Source organism: Sus scrofa, chromosome 13, assembly GCF_000003025.6.
Source record: "Sus scrofa isolate TJ Tabasco breed Duroc chromosome 13, Sscrofa11.1, whole genome shotgun sequence".
NCBI lineage: Eukaryota > Metazoa > Chordata > Mammalia > Artiodactyla > Suidae > Sus > Sus scrofa.
The window spans coordinates 109,336,836-109,355,530 of NC_010455.5; the positions used below are offsets into that span (position 1 = coordinate 109,336,836).

General features: G+C 41.3%; 1 long non-coding RNA gene across 2 annotated transcripts in view; it reads right to left on the reverse strand.

Annotated features, from left to right (window-relative positions):
* LOC106505741 overlaps positions 330-18,695 on the reverse strand; it is a 153,652-nt gene continuing 135,286 nt past the window's right edge. Inside the window, exons 2-3 of one of the 2 annotated variants that reach the window (XR_002337750.1) lie at positions 10,350-10,472; positions 330-1,443 (exon numbers count right to left, since the gene is read on the reverse strand). This is a non-coding gene — a long non-coding RNA (uncharacterized LOC106505741). Of the gene's footprint in view, positions 1,444-7,447; positions 8,361-10,349; positions 10,473-18,695 lie in introns of those variants that run through there. The other variant, XR_002337751.1, reaches the window with a different exon arrangement.

The following is an 18,695-nucleotide window of genomic DNA, read 5'->3' on the forward strand; positions in this document are numbered from 1 at the left end:
AATTGGAGAATTGCTCAGTGTGGAAAAACCCGCATATTGGATATCAGAAGTTTCATGAGAGTAGATGAAATGGTTTTAACATATCACCTCAGGCTTTTTTTCTTTCTTTTTTTCTTTTTTTTTTTTTTTAAGGCTGAAGCTGTGGCATATGGAGGTTCCCAGGCTACGGGTCAAATCAGAGCTGCAGCTGCAGGTCTATACCACAGCCACAGCAACACAGGATCTGAGCCTTGTCTGCAACCTACACCACAGCTCTCGGCAATGCCGGATCCTTAACCCACTGAGCAAGGCCAGGGATCAAATTGGCATCCTCATGAATACTAGTCGAGTTTGTTATCACTGAGCCAAATAGAGAACTCCCCAATCTCAGTTTTAATATAAGATTTCAGTCTGTAGTAAGCAGTGCTACACCAGTGGATTCAGTGCTAGAATTATTGAGAGATCAATGTATAACTGTGGATAAAAACAGAGGCATAAGCATTCTGTTAACAAAACCTACCCCTTTGGTTTGTTAATAGTCACTGTAGAAATGTGTGGTATTTAAAGAACCGTCTTAATCCGCCTCTGAGAAGTATACTTGTGTCAGATGGGATGAAAGGTGTGTGTAGCATAAGACTGATATAAAAGTTTAGAGAAAGCTGACACATTTCCCATCATGTTCTGGTACCTTGGTTATAGGTTGTTAGTTACCTCATTGGTACTTCTGTTTCTGCTTTGTCTTCATGGTCTTTTTTCAACTACTCTTTTACTGCTTGAATCATTTAGACTCTTGACTAAATTCTCCAAAATACACGAAAATATTTGTATAAATATATGCTCACAGATGCATATAATGATCAGAAATGCTTTTATGTATTACTTTTAAAATAAGTGACACCAGCTTGAAGTTACACTTAAAGAAATTCTAAGTTTACTTTAAAAAATTAACTGCTTGAACACATACAGTTCTTCTAAGAACTACCTATCTGTTATCAATCAAGGTAAATACTTGTGAATTAATGATGGTGGTTTTTAACATAACTACAAGATACTTGAATGTTCATTGGTTAGAGTGAGTATGTGAAAAATCATGCCAGGCTCTGCCCTAACTTTTAAAACAAGAATATACATAAGTTTTTTTTTTTTTTTTGGCCATGCCCACGGCATGTGGAAATTCCTGAGCCAGGGATAAAACCCACACCACAGCAGTGACCCAAGCTGCTGCAGAGACAACACCAGATCCTTAACCCGTTGTGCCACAAAAGAACTCTGAAGTCGCTGCTGTTTGAGACAGAGATTTTTCTCATGTCGAGAAGAACCTGTGTTGGATGGGTCAGCAGGTGGTAGATGTAAACCCGAACGGCTGCCCAGCATCTAGCAGGTGGAAAAGGGGGAGCAGAGGTGATGGCCAGCTCACTTTGTGGAGGACGGTTTCTCCGTGTGGCCTTTTGTGTGGAGGAGGACCTGCAGCAGGGAACAGAAAAGGTATGACTTAGGGCTGAGAGGTTAGAGAAAAGTGTCCTCCAGAGAGTTTTCATTTCTGCCCAAGTAGAACAGGAGAGAGACTTTTCCATTTCCAGAAGAGCCAACAGCAGAAACAGTAGCCTCCCAGGCCCTGCATTCAGGGCAAGGAGGGACATGTAGGCCATCCTAATAAGTGGTAACAGCTGTGACCATAGCAAAACCTTCACTCTTGACGTCATGGCCCAAAGCACCCACTGGCGTATGCAAACTTTAGCCCATTCATTCTGTAAATATCTCATCCATTCTGCTTATTTACAAGCATGGCATACTCTTTGACAGTCTTTGCGTTTTCTCTATATTGCTTTCTATTTTTAGGTTGTCTTCTCCTTCAGGGATGAACCTGTGTTTTCTAACTTCTTATGAATATGCAACAAAGACCAAGTACAAAATCTTTTTAATAGTTAGGTTTAGAACTAAAGAAAGGGGGAAACTTCAGATTCACATGCATTTGGCTAATCTCAGAGAACTGAAATATTTAAAAAAAGAAAGGGAGTGGAAAGGTTGTCGTCGTCGTCTTGCTGTTTTCAATAAAACACAAGTCTTTTTGTATCCAATATTCTTCAGTAATTTATTTTAATTAAATAAATAAAAGGAGATGAAGTCAATATATCCAGAAAAAAGTTTTTAAAAAATCTAGATAGGAGTTCATGTCGTGGTGCAGCAGAAACTAATCCAACTAGGAACCATGAGGTTGTAGGTTCAATCCCTGGCCTCGCTCAGTGGGTTAAGGATCCAGCATTGCCGTGAGCTGTGGTGTTGCTACTAGAATCTGGCGTTGCTGTGGCTGTGGTGTAGGCCAGTAGCTGTAGCTCTGATTCGACCCCTAGCCTGGGAAACGCCATATGCCGTGAGTGTGGCCCTAAAGAGACAAAAGACAAAAAAAAAAAAAAAAAAAAAAAAAAAATCTAGGTAAAGTTCTAATTAGAGATGCTAAATTAAACATATGCATTTAATCACATTTCCTCCAAAAGTACCACTAAACTATCAATAAGATGTTTTTATTGTTATTATTTATTTTTGGCTGTACCTGCAGCATATGGAAATTCCTGGTCCAGGGATTGAACCTGTGCCTCAGCAGCAATCTGAGCTGCTGCAGAGACAACAGATCCTTAACCTGCTGTGCCACAGCAGGAACCCCAATAAGACATTTTTTAAAACATAGTCTCACAAAGAAAAGAAATGGAAGAGAAGATTATAACAACTAAATTTTTGAATCTGGGAAATTAAAGGCTTGAGTGACAGCTGACCTTAGCAGACCAGAGAAAGTGGAATCCTGAGCTTTGGCAGAAGGAACCGGTGAAGAAAATAAAAACCTAGCAGATAGCTCACGGTGCTCAGATTTGATGGCACCAAGACCTCTAGAAGTGGGAGTACATGTGTGATCAAAAACAAGATGGACTGAAAGTGTATTAAAAAAGCAGTTACATCCTGAAATCCTCTTTCCACATCCAAATGACCGGCATGTGCCTCTCCTTCATCTCGGATAAAGACTGGGCATTTATTCTCTGGCTACTGTAACAGAGGGTCTCCGGCCTGGGGAACTCGATACTGAATATTGCAGTTATTACTGCTGTGTAATTTCCCCCCACCCCCCTTCTCCCCACCAAAACCCATAGTGGGATAGAACAACTGTTTTGTCATGTGCATAGATTTTTGTCAGTCAGCTGATTCAGACATTGCATGACAGGGACAACATGTTTCTTTTCTTTTTCTGTGATTTTTGGATTTTTATTTTTTAGAATGCCTTCTTTATTATATGAAGTGTGCATGTGAGTGTGTGTGAGATATACTCTTGTATAGCTGCCATACTGGTCTACATACTATAATGTTCCATATTTCAAAAAAATGTAATAGGATTAGTTGTTCTTTATTATAAGCCTTTAAAAATATTTTTAGCAATACAACATTGTAAATCAACTATAATAAAATAGTAAAAATATTTTTGTTATTTTTAATCCATTCTTCAAGACAAACTAGAGTTATTTAGTCAAATAATTATTTTAATTTGAACAATTAAATAGAAAACTTCTGGTGAGAATTTGACAACATTTTAGGACAAATTAACATCTTTTTAGTAATCTTTCAAGAATATGATATGACATATTTCTCCATTTATTCAAGTCCTCCTTTAGATCCCTCGGTGAAGATTTTATAGGAGTTCTCCTATTGCCATTGAGAATGGCAGCTTTTTAAAATTTTCTTACTGATATATAGGAAACCTATTGTTTGAGGATTTTTACATATTTATTTCATAGGTATCTACTTATTAAAAGCTCTTATTACTTCTCAGAGTTTTTCACTAGATTTTCTTGGGTTTTCTAATTAGACAATCATAATTTGAAAATAACAGTTCATGCTTTACTACACATGGTAAGACTTTCAGAACATGGTAAGTACTAGGAATAATAAACAACAACCTAGACTTGATGATTTAGACTTTAATGGGGCTGTCAAGTCTTTCCTTACTGTGTTTGATGTGGATTTTTTATTTATAATACATCTTTCTATAACTAGCTGATTTAGATTTTTATTCAGGAATAAGTGGCGGATTTTCTAAAACTTGTTTTCAGCATCTATTGAAATTATCATATAGTTTTTCCCATTAGGCCTGTTATGTGTTTTATATTAAACCATTTTTATCTTCTTATAAAATCTAGATGCTTACTAATCTACTGAATTATATTTTTAAAAATTTTATTGAAGTATAATTGTTTTACAATGTTGTGTTAATTTCTGTTGATTCAATTATACATGTATACACATCCATTCTTTTTCAGATTCTTTTCCCATAGAGGTTATCACAGAATATTGAGTAGTTTCCTGTTCTGGGCAGCAGGGGGACAACTTGTTTTTACCCCACATGCCTGGAATGGTTAGGTGGTAGGAGCATCAAGCTCAAGTGTCTCCACCCATATGTCTGGCAGTTGATACTGTGGGCCTCAGCTGGGCTCAGTTGGCCAGAGCACCTCTGTGTGGTTCCTACGGAGGTCCCTTTGCCTGTGCTTGTTGGGCTCCCTCACAGCACGGCAGCTGGATTCCTAAAGCAAGTGTCCATGAGGGAAGAGAGAAGTATATGGCTTTCTTGTTATCTCTTTCAAAATATGAACCCAATGTATAGTTTTGCAGTATCTGCCATATCTCAGAACCACCAAAAAAACCACAGCATCATCCTTAGTGTTGTGGGATTACATTTTTATCAGAGGCTTCTTTAGCTTTGATTCTACCTCTGACAGCTAATCCCTAACAAGCCCCCGTTTCACTTTCAAAATCATTTTTGCAGAGACCTTTGTTCATGTCAACTGCCTCCAGAGCTCAGTAGAAGATGTTTTCCTGCAGTGCTTTAGGTTCAATCTTTAAGACATTTTGGTCACTATGAGTTTGACATATGATTATTCAGATAAGCATTTATCGAGTACTTTTTGTCATTTCATTTTTAGGTTACAAATTCATCACTTAAGAGTGTGCTGATCCCTATCACTTACAGAGTGTTCCTGAAATTTGGATATCCTGATTCGAGGTCACTGAGGTATCTTAATTTTAGTCAGAAGTCTGCATGGCAGGCAAGTTAATTGAGAAAAAAAAACCCCTGCTTTTCTACCCAGCCATAATCTTACAAAATATAACATTATTAGAACTATAAGAACATGAAAGAGCATTATATTTAAACATGCTTTTCCTATAGAGTAAGATTTTTTTTTAAAAAAATAAACGCCTGTGTATTTTTAGCATCTTATTACCAAGCCTCATTATCGTTGGTTAATTTCCTATACCTTTCTTTAGACAAAGCCCTTATTTGATTTGCCATTGAAGTTTCTCGACTTATCTGAAGCTTAGCTCTGCCCTGGAGTAACATAGTTGTTCTCAGAGCCTTCATTCCATAGCTGCTGTCTGTTATTTCAGTCATGTTGCCATTCATTAAACTGAGGAAGAACTGTGAATAGAGCGAGAAAAACACAGCATCACTTTTCTTCCCCTCCTTGGAGGGGTGCCTTTCTTTTCCTTCCCCAGAGCAAAACCAGAAAAAGTAACACTGTGGTCACACTATAGTCACATAGCAGTGTAAAAATCCTTTCCAATCAAAAAAATTGTCTTCTAAGAAAATCTCACTCTTCCCCCTAAATTCATAAACAACTCCTCCTTAGAACCTGAGGTGGTATTTCCAGCAACTCCCATAATTTGTAAATGAGTTTTCCTCTTTACCAAAAAAATTATAAACAACTGTCAGTTTCAAAGCATGACATATTTTAAGGTTGATTTCTATTTATTTTTTAATGTTATTTTAAGAACTTTGTGGAGTTCCCATCCTGGCTCAGCAGAAACAAATCAACTAGGAACCATGAGGTGTGGGTTCGATCCCTGGCCTCACTCACTGGGTTAAGGATCCGGCATTGCCATGAGCTGTGGTGTAGGTCGCAGACATGGCTCAGATCTGGCGTTGCTGTGGCTCTGGCGTAGGCCAGCAGCTATAGCTCTGATTAGACCCCTAGCTTGGGAACCTCCATGCGCCGCAGTGCGGCCCTAAACAAAAGACACGCACACACAAAAAGAACTTTGTGAGTTGTTTTGTTTTGCTTGTGCTTTAAATCTCACCATCCTCTGTAGTTCCTCTGCATGCTGAGTTCTGCCTGGTTGATGGCTTCTTCCTTCTGGTTCCTTCTGGCTTCTACCTCTGCCCTGCCAGGCCTGCTCGCAGCTGCTGGTCCCTCTTCTCCTCCCACCTTCCCATCCTGCCACAGGTCATAGGGCCTCTCCTGGGTCTTTTCTTCCAGCCCCATTTCCACCTCCAGCACTAAGGAGTCAGCTTCCTCCTTTTGACAGGGCAACGGTGGGACCCCCAGAGAAACAGCATGCCCCATCTCTTAGTTCTCTGAGTTGGAATCAGCTGAGCGCACCTCCTCAGGCCCTCAGCTCACCATTCTGTTATGAGAATAAACAGGCTCAGTGGATACCCCTCTGGAAGGGAGAATTAGAGGAAATGAAGACTTTCTACTTGATTGATTCCAGCTCATGGGTGGTGATAGGCAAGGGTGTGGTGGTGAGTGCCTACTTAGGAGGATTCCAATGGGCCGGGTCTGGAAATCTGAGGAGATAAGCTTCCATTTGATGTGGACAAACAGTTCTGAACCCAGACTCCATCGGGAGGAGATGCGATGATGCCACTGACAGTCCTGCTGCTGCCCCTTCCTGAGATGTCCTTGGGGACACAGGAGATGCTCAAATTGAGATCAGTACCACAGGCTTTACAGCTTTAGCAGGAAGAATGCAAATATTTAGACACACCACTTGCACCTCACTCAGGAGCCAAATTAGAATCAGAAAAAATAACTTCTTTTTCTCTGCGCCAGGATCACTGCTCTTAGAGTAATGGAGATTACTTGGCTGGGGCACACTGTGAGAGAGCAAATGTTTCCCAAGTGATTGAGGGGATCTTCCTCTGAATTCTAGGGCTCTCTCCACGTGACTGCGCCATAGCCCTCACCACACTCTCCTCTGCTTGTTTGCTGCTTGTCTGTCCCCACTTGGCCACAACGTCTTTGTGGGCAGGCACCATGTTTAACTCATCTTAACCCGGTGCCTATACAGTGTCTGGTTCAAAAAGGCACGCTGAACATGTTTATTAAATGAGAGCTTCCATGGGTGAAAATGGATGAGAAAAAATTGAATCTAAATTTTTATTAGCTACATATAGAGTCATTGCTTTCTTTTTCTTTTTTCTTTCCAATTTAGAGTCACTGCTTTTATCTATTCTTTATTTTTATTTTTGTTTTTTTAGGGCCGCACCCATAGCATATGGAGGTTCCCAGGCTAGGGGTCAAATTGGAGCTATAGCCACTGGCCTACACCACTGCCATAGAGATGAGGGATCTGAGCTGCATCTTCGACCTATAGCAGAGCTCATGGCAACGCCGGATCCTTAACCCATTGAGCGAGGCCAGGGATTGAACATGTGTCCTCATGGATACTAGTCAGATTCGTTTCTGCTGAGCCATGACAGGAACTCCTAAGGTCATTGCTTTGAAATAATATCTCCCTCTTCAAGTAAAGAGACAATTCCCCTTCATTTAGAGAGCCTTTGAAGGAATCTAGCCAGCCTGACTATGGGGAATTTGTCTTCTGCAAGTTGGAGTTTAGTTTGAAGGACTTGTGTGAGACAGGCCTCATTTTTAAGGGTGGACCCCATCATGGAGTTGGGTGTCCTGAGGAAGAAGGAAGCCATTGGGGAACTGGCCAGGTGAGAAGATCGTTGTATAATATAACAGGAAACTGTGTAATTAAATCTAGACAGGTGAGTGTCAGACCAGCAGTCTGTCCAAGGTTTTCATGTGCTTCTCCATCTCTAGACTGTCAGCTCCTTGGGGATTAAGTCTCCCCTGCCACTCCCAGCACCTAGGGAAGTGTAAGCAGAAATACCTGGAGCTATTTCATGTTTGGAGGCAGACTAGGAACAGGAATGGGAGGGCCAATATACGGGAATGATTGGGAACCTGATGGGGAACCTCCTTAAGGTTTGTTCCCAGATGACCCTTGGTGATGGGGGGAGGGAGGAAAATGATTTTTGAGGGCACCAACTATATGCCAAATGTTACAGAATGGTGACTGCTTCCAAAATTTCTGAGACTTGATTCATCCCAGGTTAACAATGTTTCTGAAGTTTGAGTAACTTAACTCCAAAGAGCAAAATAATAGAAAAAGAATATTCCAGGTGTGGTTAAAAAAAAAAAAACAACAAATTTTGAAAGAATTGTGTTTTTAAAACTTTTTTATATAACTACATTTTGCAAAGCAGTTGAAAAATGCAGTGCATATCCATCATTACTATGCATTACTTTGCATGGATTAAAAACATCTGGATGTTTCTGAAAAGGAAAAAAAATGGCATGTTATGTAAAACCCTAAATCTCTAGGCACATAAGCATGTATACAAAAATAATACATTCTATTTAGTAGTTCTCATAATGAAAAATCAGAATTTGTAATACTCATCCCCTTAAAACTGATGCTATATATAAAAAAATTAAAAAACTGATGCTATATATACACAAAGAATATATTTCTAAAGAGTAAAACATTTATGTACGTATATATGTAGAATTTTTATTCTTTGGGAATGCTTGCTGATCTGTGGCAGATTCCCTCATCCTTGGGAGTTGGTATAATTGCATCTGCAAAATCAAAGGAGAGGATGATGCAACGGCTCCTCTGAGGAGATTTTTCAGTGCCATCTGTTTCCTCCAGCACAGCCTTTCCTCTGCAAACTCCCCTCTCAGCTTGTGTACCTGGCACATCTCCATGAAGCCTATGAGGTTTTCACAATGTCACAAGCTTGGGCGGAGCCATTCTGGTCCATCCCTCAGAGCTTCTTCTGCTCTGTCCCTGGGCTGTGGTGATGTCACCTTGCAGCCTGTAAAGCCAGGGAGCACAGCACCACACCATTCCTTTCTGGAGGGCTCCTTTGCTTGGACTCTCTGGGAAACGATCTTCTGTCTTATCTAGTTAATCCTCATAGAACCCCCATTTTACAGGTGAGACAGCTGACACTCAAAGGAGTTAAATACTCTTAATTTGCCCATAATCACATATCCAGGGACTGGCATCAGGAGAGTTAGGACTTGACTCAAGATCAGTCTGACCCCAAGAACTGTGCCCTCTACTTCTGCTCCAGAAGACTTACTGATGAGAACAATGAGATATTAGGGGGATCACTGAGCAGTAGGAACAGCTTTTGATCCACAAATTTGAATGTAGAAGGAATGTCCTTGCTTTGTTTATAACTCAGTAGAATCTGTAGGACAAGATCCCATAGAATTCTTACTCTAGGCTGCCTGTCTCCTGACTGCTTTTTGTTCTACCCAAGCTCTGGGAGGACTTTGGGCTGGAGGGGAGGCATCTGGTTCTTAGTGGTCATCAGCTAGCACTGGGGCCAGCCAAGCTATCCAGCCTGCCCTCAGGTCATGTCCAGCATTCCTCAGTCTCATAACAAACTCCCTTCAGGCCTGACCATTTTCTCTGCTGTTCTCCTGCCATTCTTGGACACAAACCCACAGGCACTCTTGGGGTTGCACAGGACCATTCCCCACTTCTGGACCACACTGGTGCTGGGAAACTCTGTGAGGCTCTCTGAGGTCCTGTCTGCCTAGACACACCAAATCTGGGTATTTCATCTCAGCTACTGCTGCCTCCCAGGTTATCTGCTCTCAGATCCCGCCTTCTGGACTTCTGAAAGAGTAAGCACCTTATGGGCAGGGATTACGTCAAATTCACCTTTATATCCTAGTGCTTATCATCAAGACGTGCATACTAAAAGACCCTCTAAATGCTTTTTGAACTACTGGTTGTCATCTTCCTAGATGTGAAGCCCTATCTACTTTCTTCTGTTGTGTATGATCTGTTTACAAAGTTTATCCTATATTTAATAGGTAAATAATAGGATGGAGAACATGGATTTTAGATCACGAATGTCCTCTTTTATGCATGTCACAACTTAAAACAACAGCCGTATTCCAGGAATTCAGCTGTGTGTGCCCTTGGAGTAGATTCTAGCAGATGCTATTGGCCTCTCACCCATACGCCCTCACCCCACAACTGCAGTACCTGGCAGCCGTCTTCCAACTACCAACGCTTCCATTCCTTTGCTTGAGGGTTTTCCTTGGCCGCAAAAGCCATGTTGCTCACCCATGCCACAGTAGGTGCCAGGGTATTCACACCCTCCAGCAGGAGCTTCAGTTAGTTACTAAGAGGAGGTGGTGAATTAAAACCCCAGGCCTCTGTGCCTAGGGTGGGGTATCTCTGGGGATGTTTACCTGCTTCCAAGTGGATCTCTCAGGGGCTTGATTCCAGTTACCCACCGTGTGACTGGCTTCATAGGCATCCTTTCCTGGCTTTTTAATCTCATCTTCCTACTCCTTCATCTCCAGAGAAACGACTTGTGCTTGAATGTTTGTTTAATGGTGCTTCTTGGGGAAACCAACCTAAGAAACAGATTTACAAAGACCCTGAGGTAAGTAATTTTTGTTCTGTATCTACTGGATTATTTTAGGAAGTTATATACAAAAATAATGGAACAAGTGCTGAGGGAGGAGGGAATGAATCAAAATGATCACTGTGGGTTGCTATGAAGAAAACTGCCCAACTTTCCTTGGATACGGCTTGAAATGGCTTCAAAGGTGTTTCCTTTTTGTTTTTTGGCCAAGCCTGCGGCATGGGGAAGTTCTTGAACCAGGTATGGAACCCATGCCATAGCACTGACCACATGACCAGAGCCACAGCAGTGACAGTGCCAGATTCTTACCCACTGTACCGGGCCAGGGATTGAACATGCATCCCAGTGCTCCAGAGACACTGCTGATCCCTTGCGCCACAGTGGGAACTCCCCAAAGGTGTTTCTTACAAGCATGCATTTCCTGCTTGCTATATATAAGCACATTGTAATATTTAACAATATGTATATACATGTACACACACACACACACACACACATACACATATGTATTTCCTTCTAAATATATAATCTGAATGTCGGTGAGCATTTTTGCACATAGATGTTTAGCAAAGTATTTTTGATAATTGTGAAATATTGAAAACAACCTAATTGAGGATCTAGTCAGGGAATTTTGACAAAATTATGGTGTGTCTACTAAATGGAATTTTGTGCATGTATTTAAAATGCCTATTTTAAAATGTGAATCATGCTAATAATATAAGCATGTTAAGGACATTTTCTCTTTATCTGCTAGAAGCCAGAGCCGTGCCTCCACATGCTTTTGCTTATAGTTCCCATAGCCCTTAAAAGTGATGATTCCGAGAGGGTGGCCAAAAGAAGATAAGAGTTGGAAGGAGGATAGACATGCAGTCTGGCAAAGTGGTATAAACATTCCAAATTGAGGACATGGGAAGGGAATCAAAAGGAACTGATTCACTCAGCTCTGCTCACCACTTCACCTCCTTGGGCTGTGTCTGCACTCCTGCCACCAACAAAGGAGTGGCTAGATGTCTGTCATTTATTGTATGCCTACTGCATGCCCCACAGCATCCTAACTGTTTTGGAAACATCATTTATAATATTTCTAACAACATTCTAGGAAAATACAGTCTCTATTTTTTCAAATATGAGCAGGAAGAATCAAGATGATGTAAGCATCCAGCCTATGATCCCTCAACTGGTTTGCAGAATTCAAACTCTAGTATTTCTGCTGCTTAGAAAATAAGGTCCAGGGACAGAAAAATGACCTTTCTTATGTTCTGAGGAAGTGATTACCAAACTCCAAAAATAAGACTAGGGAATGTGTAACTGTAGGAACTTGGGAAGACAGTCCTTCTAATCCACACCAGGCTGGCTCCTGGTGTGGCCACCTGCAAGGTGACCTTGTTCTCACCTTGTTTCTTTTAATTATATATTGAACTGACAGTAGACTTGCCAGGGAATATGGCACAAGGGCTTGGCCTTTCCCTTCAGTTGAGCCAGTTCTCAGGGCAGCAAATAATCACCCAACAGGAATTCCAGCTGAGAGATGTGCATCGAGCCATGTGCCACAGCCATCTGCCTCTCTGGAAGGATGTTTTCCCTGGCTACAGAGAAGTGCAGCAAGTTGGCTGAGTGGGCTTCTTCCTGGCTGTTGAGAGCAGATTGTGTACAACTCCTCCCAACTCTGTTCAGTGACGTGCTGAGGATAGCTTAAAATCAGCCATGGTGTGGGTATTTGCACCACAGAATCAGTAAACTCTGCAGATTTCACTCCAGAGGGTTTTATCCTAGAGATCCAGTTGATTGCTTGTCTCCCTGAAAGACCAGGGGCTGCTCAGTAGACAGCCATCTGTCCACTGTGGCAAAGACAAGGTGGTAACATGGTGATTCATATCATCCATGTCCACAAACCTACTGGGGTTTTAGGGAGCCCGTAAGTACACTCCTTTTTCTGCAGCCAACAGACCCAGCTAGCTCTTGGCCTGGCCAGAAGAAGCCCTATAAACTGGATTCTGCGGGTCTCAGTCTGGACACAGTTCTGTGTTCAGCAGTATGGATATTTTTTAAAGTATCAGATTGTCCTATATCTAGAGGAATATTTGGCAGTGGTGTTCCTATGCACTTGAGTGTGTACAGAGACATACACACACACACATCTTCCAGCCATGACCCTGCAGAAGGTGTCTACAAAAGAAAATGTCTATAAAAACAATTATGAAACCTCAGAGTCCCCTTCAAGTCTGAGACATCCTGAGTAATCCAGCCATAGGTGGAACATTCTTGTGGGACCTATCTCAGGGTAAGCTTTGCCTTTACCTCTTCTCTGTGGGGCTGCCTCAGAAACCTCTGGGACACCTGCACCTGGCCTTCATCCTGATAACCACTGACTTCTACTCTCTTCATTAGTTATGAGCTGATACTTTACACGGGCTAGTCAGCAGGCCACAGGAGAGGTGGCATGCCTCAGTGAGTCTTCACGTTCTTCTATTTTTTTTAAGAGCATGTTCTCATTTAGAAAATGTGGAAATATTCTGCCTTTATCAATCTGCTGGTGTCCTACCTGCTAGAACAATCTAGGCCAGAGAAGCTTTGAACTGTATAAATGGGCTGGTTTCCAGACTTGGCTCTTAGCTCTATTTTCATTGCAATGAACCTGGATATCCCTTTGGAACAATGAAAGGGATATAACTATTTCCACACCTTGAGTTTAGTGTGCAAGATAATTCCTAGTTATTCTTTTTTTTTTTTTTTGTCTTTTTGCCTTTTTCTAGGGCCGCTTCCTGCGGCATATGGAGGTTCCCAGGCTAGGGTTCTAATCAGAGCTGTAGCTGCTGACCTACGCCAGAGCCACAGCAATGCTGGATCTGAGCCGAGTCTGCGACCTACACCACAGTTCACGGCAATGCCAGATCCTTAACCCACTGAGCAAGGCCAGGGATCGAACCCACAACCTTATGGTTCCTAGTCAGATTCGCTAACCACTGCGCCACGACGGGAACTCCAATTCCTAGTTATTCTTTTTTTTTTTTTTTTTTTTTTTTTTGTCTTTCTGCCATTTCTTGGGCCGCTCCCGTGGCATATGGAGGTTCCCAGGCTAGGGGTCTAATCGGAGCTGTAACAGCCAGCCTATGCCTGAGCCACAGCAACACGGGATCCGAGCCACGTCTGCGACTTACACCACAGCTCACAGCAATGCCGGATCGTTAACCCACTGAGCAAGGGCAGGGATCGAGCCTGCAACCTCATAGTTCCTAGTCGGATTGGTTAACCACTGCGCCACGACGGGAACTCCTCCTAGTTATTCTTGATGTGCTTTTATATACTTGTGTCTCTCAGTGCAGTATAATTCAGAATACTTACTATGTGGCAAAAAATCAATAATAATATGCTGTTTGGGACATGAATTTGAAAACTGTGGAATGTCTCTGATGTGAATTGGGTCATGATCTCAGCCTCCACCCAGTGGGCCTCATGAGTCTCCTTCTGTCACAAAACTATAATCTCTTCTGGATCTAATTATGTTTGGACTATAATTTTTTTCATTTTTTATTAAAGTATAGTTGATTTATAATGCTATGCCAATTTCTGTTGCATAGCAACATGACTCAGTCATATATAAATATATTTCTTTTTTAAAATTATAGTTGATTTACAAGGTTATACTAATTTGTGCCATACAGAAAAGTAACCCCACTATGTATACACACACACACACACACACACATTACTTTTCTTATATTATCTCCCATCATGGTCTGTCCAAAGAGACTGGATATAGTTACCTGTGCTATACAGTAAGACTTCATTGCTTATCCATTCTAACTATAATAGTTTGCATCTACTAACCCAAAACTCCCAATCCATCCCATTCCTTCCCCCTTCTCCCTTGGCAACCACAAGTCTGTTCTCCATGTCTGTTTATGTTTTGTAGATGGGTTCACGTGTGCCATATTTTAGACTCCACATATAAGTGATATCATATGGTATTTATTCTTATTTTCCTGACTTACTTCACATAGTAATCTCTAGTTGCATCCATGTTGCTGCAAATGGCATCATTTCCTTCTTTTTTATGGCTAATATTCCACTGTATATATGTACCACATCTTCTTAATCCATTCATCTGTCAGTGGACATTTAGGTTATTTCCATGTCTTGGCTATTGTGAATAGTACTGCAATGAACACAGGGGTGCATGTATCTTTTTGAATTATAGTTTTGTCTGGATATATGCCCAGGAGTGGGATTGCTGGATCATATGATAGTTCTATATTTAGTTTTCTGAGGACCCTTCATACTGTTTTCCATAGTGGTTGTACCATGGACTGTAATTTTTAAAGCTTTGGACTTGATTAAAAACCAAAGTAGGAAGGAGTTCCCATCATGGCTCAATGGAAATAAATCTGACTAACATCCATGAGGACACAGGTTTGATCCCTGGCCTCGCTCAGCGGGTTAAGGATCTGGCATTGCTGTGAGCTGTGGTGTAGGTCACAGATGCAGCTTGGATCTGTCGTTGCTGTGGCTGTGGTGTAGGCCAGCAGCTATAGCTCCAATTTGACCCCTAGCATGGGAACCTCCATATGCTGCAGGTGAGGCCCTAAAAAGACAAAAAAAATAGGAATACACTTTAGATTTTTATAGTTATATCTTCCTGATTGATTATATTAGATTGTTAATATCTCCAGAAGATTTTATTTTATTGAACTTAAGCCTGGACTTTATATTGAAACTCATTTGCCTGTTTATCTACTCAACTGCTTATTAAACACCCATGATGTACCAGGCTCTGCCCTGGACACCAAGGATTAATGTATGTTTAAGAAATAGAATAAAGAGAAAAACTTGTTAGCGAATCACCCCAATTTAGTTAATCTTACAACAGCAGATTACTAAAAATGGTGGAAAGGTAGAAGAGATATGTAAAGCTGCCTGGGAGAGTCATGAAGCTAAACTTGAAGAGTGAAGAGAGATTTTTCAAGAGGAAAAATAGGGGATGAGCCTTCCAGGCGGAGTGAAAGGTTCAGAGAACAAGGCATTTGGGGAACTAAGAGAAGTGCAGTGTTGTTGGAGTGCAAAAAGCAAGGCAAGCAGGGAGTGAGGCTGAATGTGCCAGATACTACCTAGAAGTCCTTTATATTGATTATCTTGCCTAATTTTGACAATACTGTGAGGGTGGTATTATTAGCCTCATTTAGTAGATGAGGAAACTGAGGCTTTGAGGTATTATATAACTTACTCAAGATTGAAGACTTAGCAGATGTTAGAGCTGAGATTTGTCTCATTTGCAGAAGTGACATTATTGACCACTATGCAGAACTGCCTCCCCCATGTTTAGCTTCATAGACAAACTTTTTTGGTTTTCAGTCTCATCAAGTAGCTGCCAAAACTCGTTTATAATCAAGATATTTTTATTCATAAGATCAGCAGAGGTAGCTGGTGTGGGGCATGCCACACCTTGACTAAGAGGAATGCAAATCACACGCCATTCCTTCAAACACAATAATACCTGTATGGCAAAGGAATTTCCATTTCAAATCTGAGGCTCAATAATTATCAGATAATCAAATTGTAGCCTCATCAAACATGGGGTACATCCTTACAGCTTTGGCAGGGTTTGAGCTGTCAAGGGAGTTTTGGAGAGAACCATTTAAAATTAGAGGGATAACTATGTTTATTAAAAAGCATGAGGAGGAGTTCCTGTGGTGGCGCAGTTTTAAAATTCCAACTGTAGTGGCTCGGATTGCTGCAGAGGTACGGGTTAATCCCTGGCCAGCGCAGTGGGTTAAAGGGATCCAGCATTGCCTCAATTGTGGTATAGGTCACAGCTGCAGCTTGGATTCGGTCCCTGGCCCAGGAACTTCCATAAAATTAAATTAACAAAACAACTAAAAAATGGTGGAGGAAACCAGGTGCCTTTGGCACTTCCACCACTCTGCTTCTCCTGAGTCTTTTCATTCTCCTAATCCTGTAGCCTGTGCATGAAGAGCCAGCCCAGCATGACGGAAATGTCAGTGAACCTAAATCTAAGATCTTAAGGTCGGTCACTTAGTCACTGTAGGATCTTGGGCAAGAAATGTTCTCTTTTTCACTTCCTTGCCTATGTAGAAGATTGCTTAAAAGTGCAGACTCTGGGGCCAGATTTCCAGACCTCAAATCCCAGCTTTGCCATTCCCAACCCTGTGCCCTTGGGCAAGACAGTGAATGGCTTGTGCATTGATTTTCACACCTGTAACTCAGGGCTAGTGATAGCACCTGCCTCTTGGCATTGTTGGGAAGAGTAACTGAGATCATTCATAGGAGTCTCTTTGAATAGTGTTTGGTGGGGAATACTTTAATTCCTGTTAGCTTTAATTCCCATTATTTTCTTCTAATTTTGTGCCTTCCTGCTCCATTCCAGACTAAGTGCTTATTTCTGGGGAAAATCCTTTCTCTTTAAATTTTTTTTTTTCACTAAAGAAAGCCAGTGTGAACTTCTGTGTATTCTAGGACACTTGGCAGGCACTGCATCAACCTCCAGCCTTGGTTGGGCACTCGGTGTCCTTTATTGCTGCAGCATCCTAAGACCAAAGAATCCATTTTGTTCCAGAAAAACAATGGTGACCTTATATCCTGTTTTGCTCTGTGGTAAGAATTATTGTCTCTTTGCCATAACCAAACATTATGATCTTCACATAATGGAAAAACAAATATCTATGAACTTTTTACTTGTTTCTCTTAAATGAGGGGAAACCTACTATTTTAAGTTGACAGATTCTACTGGCAATAAATCATATTGCTATGGAAACCATGCCCAATCACCACTGAAACATGGTTGCTATATATGTTCTTTAAATGTGTGTCCTCGAAGCGTTGTGTTTTAGCACATATTTGACTTTCGATTCTGTTTCCATAGTGTTAGACGAGTGCCTGTCTGCTGACTGCCTCTGTGTTCGGTCGTTTAGGATCCTTGCTGTCTTTGAGATGTTGAATCATGCGGTGGAAACCATAAAAATCTTGTGATTAGTTCTGGCTATGCTGCTTCTGTCCAGGGGTTCTGGGGGCAGGTTTTCTATTCTTTCTGATGCAAGAAAATTATACATTCTCTAGACTATAAAAATAAAAGGAGTGTCTTGTAAGGTTTGGATAAAGGTCAGATAAGGTAATATATGTATAGGTATTTAATTCATTATAAAATGCTGTGTAGGAGTTCCCGTCGTGGCGCAGTGGTTAACGAATCCGACTAGGAACCATGAGGTTGCGGGTTCGGTCCCTGCCCTTGCTCAGTGGGTTAACGATCCGGCGTTGCCGTGAGCTGTGGTGTAGGTTGCAGACGCGGCTCGGATCCCGAGTTGCTGTGGCTCTGGCGTAGGCCGGTGGCTACCGCTCCGATTCAACCCCTAGCCTGGGAACCTCCATATGCCACGGGAGCAGCCCAAGAAATAGCAACAACAACAACAAAAGACAAAAGACAAAAAATAAATAAATAAATAAATAAATAAATAAAATGCTGTGTAATGGCAGAACAGTTTTACTTTCAGAAAAGCTACCAGCTATATAAATTGCACATCTCCCCCCCCCAAAAAAAATTTACGTCCTTATTTTTCCCTTAGAGTTCCATTATGAGATGTAGGAAGATGTAGGGGATACGTGCAGACCTCCTAGGATAAGAATCCCAGTGCTACTCACTGTATATGTGATCTTGGGCAGGTTACTTCACTTTCTTCATCTTTAAAATGAAAATAATGAAATTCATAGCCAGGTTTACTGAATAGGTCAGAAAAAAATTACATGTTGAACACAGTTCTTGGCAGGTAGAAAGCACTTAAAAATGGTATTTGCTTCAGAAAATAATGATGCTGTGCTCAAGCTGACACCATTAAACAAATTTCAAAATGCTCAGCAATTTGTAGCTTGATCTACCAAAGGAAATACATTTGTCAACACCTGAGCATTCTTATCCACTCTTAAAGAGCATTCTTTTAGAGATAACCACTACTTATGGTTCTGCAACAAGCATTTATTAAGCCTCTACTAAGTGCATGGAAAGATGAATAGAAAGATGAGGCTCTTGCCCCTCATAGTATCATAACCTGTGGCAATAAAACAAACATGCACACCAGTAACTGCAATGTCAGTGGTAACTCACTGATAAACACTCATATTACAGAAAACTCTGGTGAACATTATAGTAAAATGACCATTCCAGAGCCAGGAATCAAACCCGAGCCACAGCAGTGACAATGCATAA